Raw genomic sequence first — 10,894 nt, forward strand, 5'->3', positions numbered from 1 at the left:
TTTAGTAGGTAAGCTCATTAAGAGCAGGGTTTTGGGGGCAGCTAGGTGGCACAGTGGATAAAGCATCAGCCCTGGATTCAGGAGGACCTGAGTTCAAATCCGGCCTCAGACAGTTGACACTTACTAGGTGTGTGACCCTGGGCAAGTCACTTAGCTCTAATTGCCCTGGGGGAGGGGGGAAGAGCAGGGTTTTTGTGGTTTAGTGTACTCTATATGCCCAGAGTTTAGCACAGTTTTCAGCACATAGCAAACACTTAATAGGGGTATGTTGATTACCTAATTGCTGCCCATTCCTCTTTTGGATAGCTCTAATTGTTAGGAGGTTTTCCTTACATCGGACATAAATTTGTCTCTTTGCAACTTTCCCTAATTCTTAGTTCTGACCCCTGGGGCCAAGCACATCAAGTCTAATGCTTTTGCCAGATGACAGACCTTTAAACATGAGAAGATGGGAATACAGCTACCATGTACTCCCAACTCTTCTCTGAATTAAACCTTTGTAGTTCCCCCGGATGATTCTCATATGGCAAGAATTTGAGGTACTTCATCATCCTGACTGTGCATCTCTGAATCTTTTCCAGCAGTGTCCTTCCCAAAATGCAGTTCTAGACTTGAAGACAAAATTCCAGATGTGGTCTGAGAGTACAGTGGGACTAAGGCAGCTAGGTGGCACAATGGAGAGAGTACTAGGCCTGGAGTCAGGAAGATTCTTCCTGAATTCAAATGTGGCCTTAGATACTTCCTAGCTGTATGACCACGGGCAAGTCACTTAACCCTGCCTGCCTCAGTTTCCTTATCTGTAAAATAAGGTGGAGAAGGAAATAGAAAACCACTCTAGTACCTCTGTCAGGAAAACCCCAAATGGGGTCACAAAGAGTTGGACATGACTGAAAAATGACTAAACAGTGGGACTTTACTAGCTTTTTCCTTAATGCAACCAAAGATCACATTCATTTTTTGGCTGCCAAATGTCACTATTAACTCATATTGAATTTGTTGGTTACTAAAACCCCATTGGTTGCATCTTAAACTTATAAAAGTTTTTTTTAAAAACCCAAACATAAGACTTTCTATTTATCCCCATTAAATTTCATCTTATTAGATTTGGCGCACTGTTCTAACTTGTCAGGACCTTTCTGGATCCTGATCCCATCATTTACTGTGTCAGCTATCTCTCCCAGCTGTCTGTCATCAGAAAAGTAGGTTTAATACCAAGCCACTGATCAAAATGCCAAACAGCAGAGGGCCAAGGACAGATCCCTGAGGCTGTCCCTTGGAGATCACCTTTCATGATATCAGAGGGACTCTCTTCTGGTCTGGCCATTTAACCAGTTTTAAGCATATTTAAGTGTATCATTATATATGCTCATAGCACTCCATCTTTTCTACCTGATAATAAATTTTATGAAGGAGTGAATGAAAAGGCATTTACTATGTGCCAAGCACTGTGCTAAGTGCTAGGAATACCAAGAAAGAGAAGAACAAGAGTCCCTGTCTTCAAGGAGTTCATGTTCTGAAATAACACATAGGAGGCACCAGTGGCTAATCCAATGGAAAGGCCCAGGTAATCTTAGGTTATAACAGCAAAGCAAATGGTAATGCATCTTCTTTAAGGTCATTTCCATTGATAAAGCTATATATGTTCTGATGTTGAACTACCTGACAACACCAAGGACTTTGGTAGTGAGGTTATAGCTCTGAAGGAGGGGGCACAAGCTGCAGTACCTGCAGAGGCAGCTTCAGACCACACATCCACAAAGGTTGCTCCCTCCTCCAATAGCTAGGGGACCAAGCTATCAGTGGTGATTGCGGGCCAGGTTGGGCAGGGGAGAGCAGTGGGTACTGCTATTTCTGGAGCTCTTGAGCTCTGAGTCCTGGGCTGTCTGTACCACAATTCAAGAGGATGTGGTGATGGTGGCTTAACCCACTCGGCACAGGCTACTTCCCACAGGATGCCTTGCTGCTTTGGCCAAAGCTGGCTTGCCTGCTCAGTTAGTAGCAGCTGGCGATGGTGGGATAGAGATGGTGCACCCCTTGTTCCCTGGTATAGTGGCTGCAGGGGCTGAGGTGAAAGCAGGACTGGAAGCTTTGCTAAAATCTAAGTGTGTTATATCTACAGCATTCCCCCCACCAGCTTAGTAACTCTGTTAAAAGAGGAAATGAAGTTAGTCTATGATCTGTTCCAGATAACTTTATGCTAGCTCTGTGATCACTGCTTCCTCTTCTAAATATTTACTAAATATCCCTTTACTCATATATTTAAGACATTTAAGAATTTTGTCAAGAATTGAAGGGCAGGGGGCAGCTAGGTGGTGCAGTGGCTAAAGCACCGGCCCTGGATTCAGGAGGACCCGAGTTCAAATACGGCCTCAGACACTTGATACTTACTAGCTGCATGACCCTGGACAAGTCACTTAACCCTCATCGCCCCACCCAAAAAAACCAACCAAACAAAAAACTGAAGGGCAAACTCATTGCTCCATACTTCATAGACTCCATTATCTCACCTCAAGAATACTCTCTCTTCTCTAATCATGTAGCACACCTCTCCTGTTTTTTTTTTCATTCCTATATCACTGATAATGGCTTAAAACTGAAGTTTTTAAGTGGAGGAATAACATAACCATAGCTATTCCTAAGAAGTATCCTTGTCAGTGGCATGAATAATGAACTAGAGGGGAGAGAGGATGGAGGTGGGAAGACTCTATGAAAGTAATATTGATTATCTAAGTGGTATGAAGGAGAGCTTGAATTAAAGTGGTTGTGAGAATGGAATAGACACAGATAGGTGAGGTAGGGTAAAGTTTTAAAGAGAATTCTGAGGTTAAGGACATGGACACTGGGGAAATGGTGGGGCCACAGAAATAGTGAAATCAGGAGCAGGTTGAGGCTTAGGGAGGAAGGGCTTAAAAAAAAACTTCACAGGGGCAGCTAGGTGGCGTAGTGAATAAAGCACTGGCCCTTGATTCAGGAGGACCTGAGTTCAAATCTGACCTCAGACACTTGACACTTATTAGCTGTGTGACCCTGGGCAAGTCACTAAACCTCCACTGCCCCACAAAAAACCCCAAAAAACAAAAAACTTCACAAACAGAGGATGAGGGTGGTGTGCCCCAACCATATTTCTTGTGAAGATCTGGGCAGTAAATTTGTGCAACCAAAAGACCTTGTAATCCTGGGCTATGTTGAGAAGCATGCCTTTCTGAGTTCAAATCTGGCTTTCCACACTACCTGTGTGAGTGTGGGCAAGCCACTTAACCCCGTTTGCCTCAGTTCCCTCAACCATGGCTCAAAAAAGCCCTATATGTAGCATAAGCTGCAGGCCCCACACACTGGTAAACTGTCTTGGCAGTCAGGCTAAAAACCAGGTTGAGGGTAGCCAACAGACTTTTTAAACCCATTGGTGAGTTGGGGGATGCCTACCCTGAGCATATAAAGACTTCTCCCAGTAGAATGGGCAGATGAGAACAATTTGTTCCAACGGCCATGAAGGCAGCTAAAGCAGGCACTGTGGCGCACTTAGAACTTGGTAAGACATCGAAGACGCCAAGGTCATCCACTGCATCCTGGGCCGTCGCTGACTTTTGTTTTGCCACTGGACTTCGATGACTCTGGAAGAGAGAGTGAGGCTGACGATTTGTATAACTATGCCTTACTTAAACCAATTCACAGGCAAGTCAAGACATTACTCATTCATGATGTCATTGGTCTTCTTTGAAAATGAAGAATGAACAACAAAATGAGCTGGAAAAGGAAATGGCAAACTACTTCAGTATCTTTGCCAAGAAAACCCCAGATGGGATCACAAAGAGTCAGACAACTGAGCAACAAAGTTTGCTCTACTTTGCTTTGTTCAGGCTACATTTGAAGAATTCTGTTCCGTTCCAGATATGACATTTTAGGAAAGACATAAACTGGAAATGTCTACAAGGTCTTCTCTCTACCTCTTTGCTTGGTGGATTCCTACATATCCTTTAAAGACCAAATTAACTGTCACTTTATCTCTTAAGCCTTGCCTGATTCCCCCACTGGTACAATTTTTCTGTCTTAGGACCTCATCTAAAACTTTTTTTATCCTTTGTTAATATCACCATGTATGATTTTCCATTACAATTATCTCCGTGTATCATATGACCTCACTGGATTCACTGAGGGTAGGGATCATCCAACCTTCTTATCTCCAGTAGTGCTAAGTCCCATGGTCTGCATACAGTAAAGGTTTACTTAATTATATGAAATTATATAGGAGGGGAAACCATGTAGAAACACTTTTCACTCAGAACCAATAACAAACCATGACACAATTCTCAATTTGTCACTCAGATGCTGATGTGATTACTGAGCCAATGTGGTAAATATGAAAAAGTATGGGATCCAGAGGACCTGGGGTTGAATTCTTGGTGACATTGGATAAGTCAGAACTTCTCTGGGCCTTAGATTCTTCATCTGTAAAATAAGACTGTGCTAGCTTGACTTCTAAGGTCCCTTCTAGCTCTAAGTCTATGACCTGAATATGATCTTTGAAAGATCGAGATGTTTAAAGTGGCAGAGAACTAGAAGCAAAGTAGATGCCCATTATCTGGGAATGGCTAAAAATGGTGGTACATGAATGTAATGGAAAGAAATAATAAACATGAAAAAAAAAATTTTAAAGCATGAGAAATCTTATTTGAATCGATGCAAAGTGAGACAAGCAGCACCAGGAAAACTACACCTATAACTACAACAATGGTGTAAATAAAAAGGAATAGAGATATGGATAGGGTCTATACCTCTATCAATGCAGGTTGGCCCGTCCTCTGCAACTTAATAGTCTTAGAGAGTTATCTAGAGCAATGAGAAGTTAAGTGACCTGTCCAGAGTTACAAAGCCAGGATATGTCAGGGGTAGGAAGGACTTGGACTTTCTGGCTCCAAGGTCAGCTCTCTATCTGTCCACAGATAGCCATCTATCCATTGATAAAAACAAAAAAGTCTGACACTGTGTGTAATTGTAATATTTAAGCTTGGCCTTGATGAAGAAATGAGAAAAATGGACTTCTACCCCTTTGCAGAAAGGCACCCTGGATGTAGACCACTGTCTAAGTTGTCAGACTTGGTTGATTTGTTGAATCACTGGCTCAGATTTAGAGCTTCAAGAAACCTTGAGGTCTGTCTAATTCTGCCCGCCTCCCCCCCCCCCCCAACCCCGCCCCACTCTATAGGTGAGGAAATAGAGACCTAGAGAAGCTGAGTGCCTTGCCCAGGATTGCACAGGTATGCCTTTCCCCCATCAAGCCTCTCAAGTTTTGCTTAAATGACTTTTTCCTGTCTCCTAGATATTCTCTCCCTCTGGAGTCTGGAGCACTTCTTCATTGCCTTTGCCACTCATCTTATCCCTTTTACTCAGTTTCCTTTTCTAGATCATCACTCATGTCTTGTCCAATAAGTGTGAGTGTTCTTTGAGGCAATATCTTGGTCCTTTTCTCTCTACACATTCTCTCTCAGGGATATCATAAGCTCATAAATAAACAAATATGTAGACAACTCCAATATAAGTCCTATATATGTGTATTTAAATATGTATATACATATGTCATAGCTAGATTGGTATATGTTTGTGTATTTATTTATTTTTGTTTGTTTATTTGTATGGTCCTAATCTTTCCAATGAACTCAGTCCCATATCTGCCTGCTAGACATCTTGACCTGGATGTCCCAGTCCCATCAGCATCTCAATTCAAAGCATAGGATCACAGAATTTTAAAGCTCAGAAATGACGTTATAGACTATCTGGTCCAATCCCCTCATTTTATAGATGAGGAAACTGAGGGACAGGGAGGTTAAATGACTTGTCCCCAATCACACAGGTAGTGTCCTCTGATTCCAAATCCATTGTTCATTCATTCCTCTGCCATTTGAGAATTCAGATTTGTCCCCAAACCCATCCTTTCTCCAAACATTCTTCTTTTCTGCCTCTATAACCTCTCTGACATCTGTCTCCTTTTCTCCACACACATAGCCACAGCCTTGATGTAGGCCTGAGTCACTCCTATGATGGACTATTGCAATGCCCTTCTTTTTTTTGGTGGGGCAATGAGGGTTAAGTGACTTGCCCAGGGTCACACAGCTAGTAAGTGTTAAGTGTCTGAGGTCGGATTTGAATTCAGGTCCTCCTAAATCCAGGGCCGGTGCTTTATCCACTGAGCCACCTAGCTGCCCCTGCAATGCCCTTCTAAGTGATCCTCCTGGTCCCCGATCTATTTCTCTCTCCAATCCAATTTCACACAGTAGTCAAATTAATATTCCTAGAACACCACAAATGTAACTTATCTAAGTTCTTTTCGAAAGTCTTCAGTTCCCTCTCTAATTACCTTTAAAATACACACTCCCCATCATTGAAAGCCCTCTACAAGTCCCTGTGTATCTTTCCAGACTTATTTCCTATTACTTTGCCTTCATGCATTCTATGTTCCAAATTGCCTTATGCAGCTATTCTCCAACACTGACATCCCATTGCTTCTCTCTACGCCTTTGCACAGGCTCTCCCCTCATTCTTGGAAGTCCTCACCTTCCCCTTTGGATCCCTCGCTTCTTGCAAGGCTCAGTTCAAATAGCAATGCCTTACTTGAAAGTATTTCTTTATCACTCCTCCAGTTTTTAGGGCTCCCTTCCTCCTGAAATTACTTTGTATTTCCATATCTCTATATACATTGTGTCCTGTCCCCAGTCCCATTAGAATGTAAGTTTCTCAAGGCAGGCATTATTTCATATTTGTTTTGCATGTGGTAGGCACTAAATGTCTGGTGAATTGAATTTGAATTTAATAAGGATAAATATGGCATCCTACACTTGGATAAAAAAATAATTTCATCAGTGCAGGGTAAGGATGGACATTAGGGAATAGCAAATTTGAAAAAGACCAAAGGATTTTAGTGTCCTTCAAACTCAAAGTCAACAGTGTTATACGACATGTTATATGACAACCAAAAACCAGCTCCCATTGTAGGTTGCGTTGACTGAGAGGTGCAGTATCCAGAGGGAGGCCCCATTGTACTTGGCACTGACTCATGTCAGCAGGATTGTGTTCTTTTCTGGGTACCATACTTAGGAAGAGAATTTGACTCGGTTGGTAGAGGGACTGGAAGGATCAGCTGAAGTGACTAAGGAGGTTTAGCCTGGAGAAGACTTGGGGTGTACACAATAGTTATCTTCTCACATGTGTAAGGTTATCATCTAGAAACTCATTAGCCTTGTTCTGCTGAGCCCCAAAGAGAAGAACTAGGAATAATGGGCAGAAATTGCAGGGGTAGATTTAGGCACAAAGCAAATCTGATCCAACCCAACAAGAATTTTTGTAGCATCCACTAATGGTCAAGCACTTTATGTGCTAGGCACTTGGGATACAAAGACTAAACAGTCCCTGTCCTCAAGAAGCTTCCATTCTGATTAGATAAATAAACATTGTAATTTGAAGAGTAGGGAGAGAATCCTAACAACCATGAGGATCAGGGATAGTAATTTTGAAGGAATTTGGGATTCTAAGAGGCAGAGAGGGAAGTGCATGCCAAGCATGGGGGAAAGCCTGTTCCTAGAGGAAGGAAGATGAAAAGTAAAGTTCAGCGAACAGCAAGGGGGCCTGAAGGAGAATCATTTACAATAAGCCTGGAAAGGTAGGTTGGAGAAAAACTATGAAGGGCTTTAAATACCAACCGGAAGAATCTGTATTTTATCCTAGAGGTGACTGGGAATCATTAAAGATTCTTGAGACAGGGAGCAACAAAGTAAAATTCATGTTTTAAGAAGATGATTTTGGCAACTGTATGGATGAAAAAACAAATAGGGAGTCCAATTAGGAAGCTATTGCAATAGTCCAGGCAAGAGGAGATGAAGACCTGTGTGAGTGAAGAGAAGAGATGATTAAAAGGGATGATGTAGAAGAAGAATCAACAAGATTTGGTAAATGATTGAATACGGGGATGAGGGAGAATAATGAGTCAAGGATGTTTCTGAGACTGAAAACCTGCGCAATGAGGAAAGTGGTGCTCTTTAAATAGGGAAGTTAAAAAGGGGGTAGATTGGGGCAGCTGGATGGTGCAGTGGATAGAGCACTGGCCCTGGAGTCAGGAGTACCTGAGTTCAAATCCAGCCTCAGACACTTAACACTTACTAGCTGTGTGACCCTGGGCAAGTCACTTAACCCCAATTGCCTCACTTAAAAAAAAAAGGGGTAGATTTGGGGGGAAAGATGATTTCTATTTTTAATATGTTGAGTTTCAACACCTATAGGACTTCTGGTTGAAACTATCCAGGAGGCTGTTTTATTCATGATATAGGAAAGACCTGAAAAGTGGATTTATTTATTTATTTTTTTGCTGGGCAATGAGGGTTAAGTAACTTGCCCAGGGTCACACAGTTAGTGTCAAGTGTCTGAGGCCAGATTTGAACTCAGGTCCTCCTGAATCCAGGGCCAGTGCTTTATCTACTGTGCCACCTAGCTGCCTCAGAGTGGATATTTTGATCTGGAAATCATCTCCAAAAAGATGAAACTTAAACCCCCTGGAGCTGACAAAAAAAACCCCAATAATGCGGATGTATACAGAAAAATGGGCCCAGGACAGAGCCTTAGGTATTAGATAGTTAAGGGGGAGGACAAGGATGATGATCCAGCAAAGGATACTGAAAAAAAAAGCAATGAAACATGTAGGAGGAAAATCAAGAAAAATAAATGTCAGAAAAATTCAAGGAACCAGGGGTAGGGGTGGGACAGGAACCCTTCCTAACAATCAGAGCTATCCAAAAGTACAAACAGCTGCTCTGGGAAGTAATGGGTTCCCCTCCACAAGAGGTCTTCGGAAGGCTGAATACCTACCTGTTGCCAATAGTGTAGTTGATTTCTGTTCTAGAAGAGGTTGGGGGGAGGTAGAGCCAAGCTGGCAGAGTAAAAGGCAGGGACTCACCTGAGCTCTCTGAAATTCCCCTCCAAATAACTTTAAAGCAACAACTCAAACAGAACCACCAAAAGGATAGGGTTAAACAATCTTCAAGCCCAAAACAACTTAGGAGGTTGATAAGAAAGGTCTGTATCAGCAGGGGCATGATCAGACTTGGAGCCCAGCACAGATCATGCAGTTCAGGACATTGAGGCAGTTCAGAAACAGCTTTTGAAGCTGTCCACACATAGACAGTAAGGGGGTCAGACAACTGGTCAGAAGGAGATTACAGGGGGTCCTTTGCTGGTACTGGGTGCAGAATTCTATTGCATTACCAATATGCAGTTCCAGGTTACAGTCTGAGAGTAAGGAAAAGCACTTCCTCATTAGCTCTTGAAGCCCCAGGATTCAGGGGCCCTAGTAAGAGTTCCAAGGTAGAGAAGAATGCTTGTGGTCCCCACAGACCAGAGCACAGGTTAGAATAGCAATGATTATACCTCTCCTTAAATCATACCACTTTGGGAGAATTGAAAACCTAAAGACCTCCCGCCCCCCACCAAAATAGCTCTAATAACAGAATGAAAAACCTGAAGTTCAAGACAGAACCCCCTCCATCCTAGGAGCAGAGCAGAACCTCATCATAAAGTTAAAATAGTCAAGAAATAGGCTAAAAAATCAGGGGAAAAATAACCTGACCATAAAAAATTACTATGGTGATAGGAAAGATCAAAACACAAACTCAGAATAAACAACAAAGTTAAAACAGCTACAAGCAAAGCTTCAAAGAAAAATGTGAATTGGTCATAGGGTTCCCCTGACCCCCCCTCCAAAAAAAAAAAATAAATTTCTGGAAGAGCTCAAAAAGCATTTTAAAAATTAAATAGGGGGGCGGAGCCAAGATGGCGGAGGAGAGGCTGTGACTCCCACAAGCTCCAGATAAACCCGTCCATTCACGCCCAAATAATGCGGTAAAAATCAAAACCCAGAACAGCCTAATGCACATAAGAACAGAGTGAGACTGTTTCTCTGCAAAAGAGGGCAATTCTGATCACCTACTGATCAGGCTGAACAGCTCAGCGCGCGGTCCGGACCCAGCCAGGGACAGTGCCTCCAACATGTCAGAGTCTTCAGCACCAGCAGCTTCTGAGGCTCCGATCACGGACTGGTGAGGGGGTTCGGAGGTAGGCCGGGGTGAAGTGGAGGCAGTATCTGCTGGAGTTGGGGCAAAGCGCCCTGGGTCTGAACCAGTGGGCTGAATCGAGTGGTGGTGGCCCAGTGGGGGAGGGGTAAAAGCACGCCAAGCTTCCGACCATAGAGAATCAGAGTTCAATCAGACTTCTGTTTCCGGGTCAAAGAGAAAGCAGCTGTGATTACTCACAAGCCAGGCAGGCTGAGAAGAAGCCCAATCACCCCCTGGGCCACGCTGTAGCACGAACAGTGTGTCCGGGAAGCAGCGCTACACTTTAAGGAGTAAAAAGCCAAGAAACAGTAAGCCAGGATGAGTAGGCAGAGAAAGCAGAAGACCATCGAAAACTTCTTTGGGGGAAAGGTAGACCACAATACATCCTCAGAAGAAGAAGATAATAATAGGGTCAAAGCTCCAACATCCAAAGCTTCCAAGAAAAATATGAACTGGTCTCAGGCCATGGAAGCTCTCAAAAGGGACTTTGAAGAGAAAGTAGGAGAGATAGAACGAAGATGTAGAGAAAGAGAGGAAGGAATGGAAAGAGAAATGAGAGCAATGCAGGAGAGTCATGAGAAAAAAGTCAACAGTTTGAAAAGCCAAATGGAAAAGGAGATTAAAAAACTGTCTGCTGAAAATAATTGCCTAAGAATTAGGATTGAACAAATGGAAGCTAGTGAGCTTATGAGAAACCAAGACACAGTAAAGCAAATCCAATTGAATGAAAAAATAGAAGGCAATGTGAAATATCTCCTTGGAAAAACAGCTGACCTAGAAAATAAATCTAGGAGAGATAATTT

This window comes from Dromiciops gliroides, chromosome 4 (genome assembly GCF_019393635.1).
Source record: "Dromiciops gliroides isolate mDroGli1 chromosome 4, mDroGli1.pri, whole genome shotgun sequence".
In the NCBI taxonomy this organism is placed as follows: domain Eukaryota; kingdom Metazoa; phylum Chordata; class Mammalia; order Microbiotheria; family Microbiotheriidae; genus Dromiciops; species Dromiciops gliroides.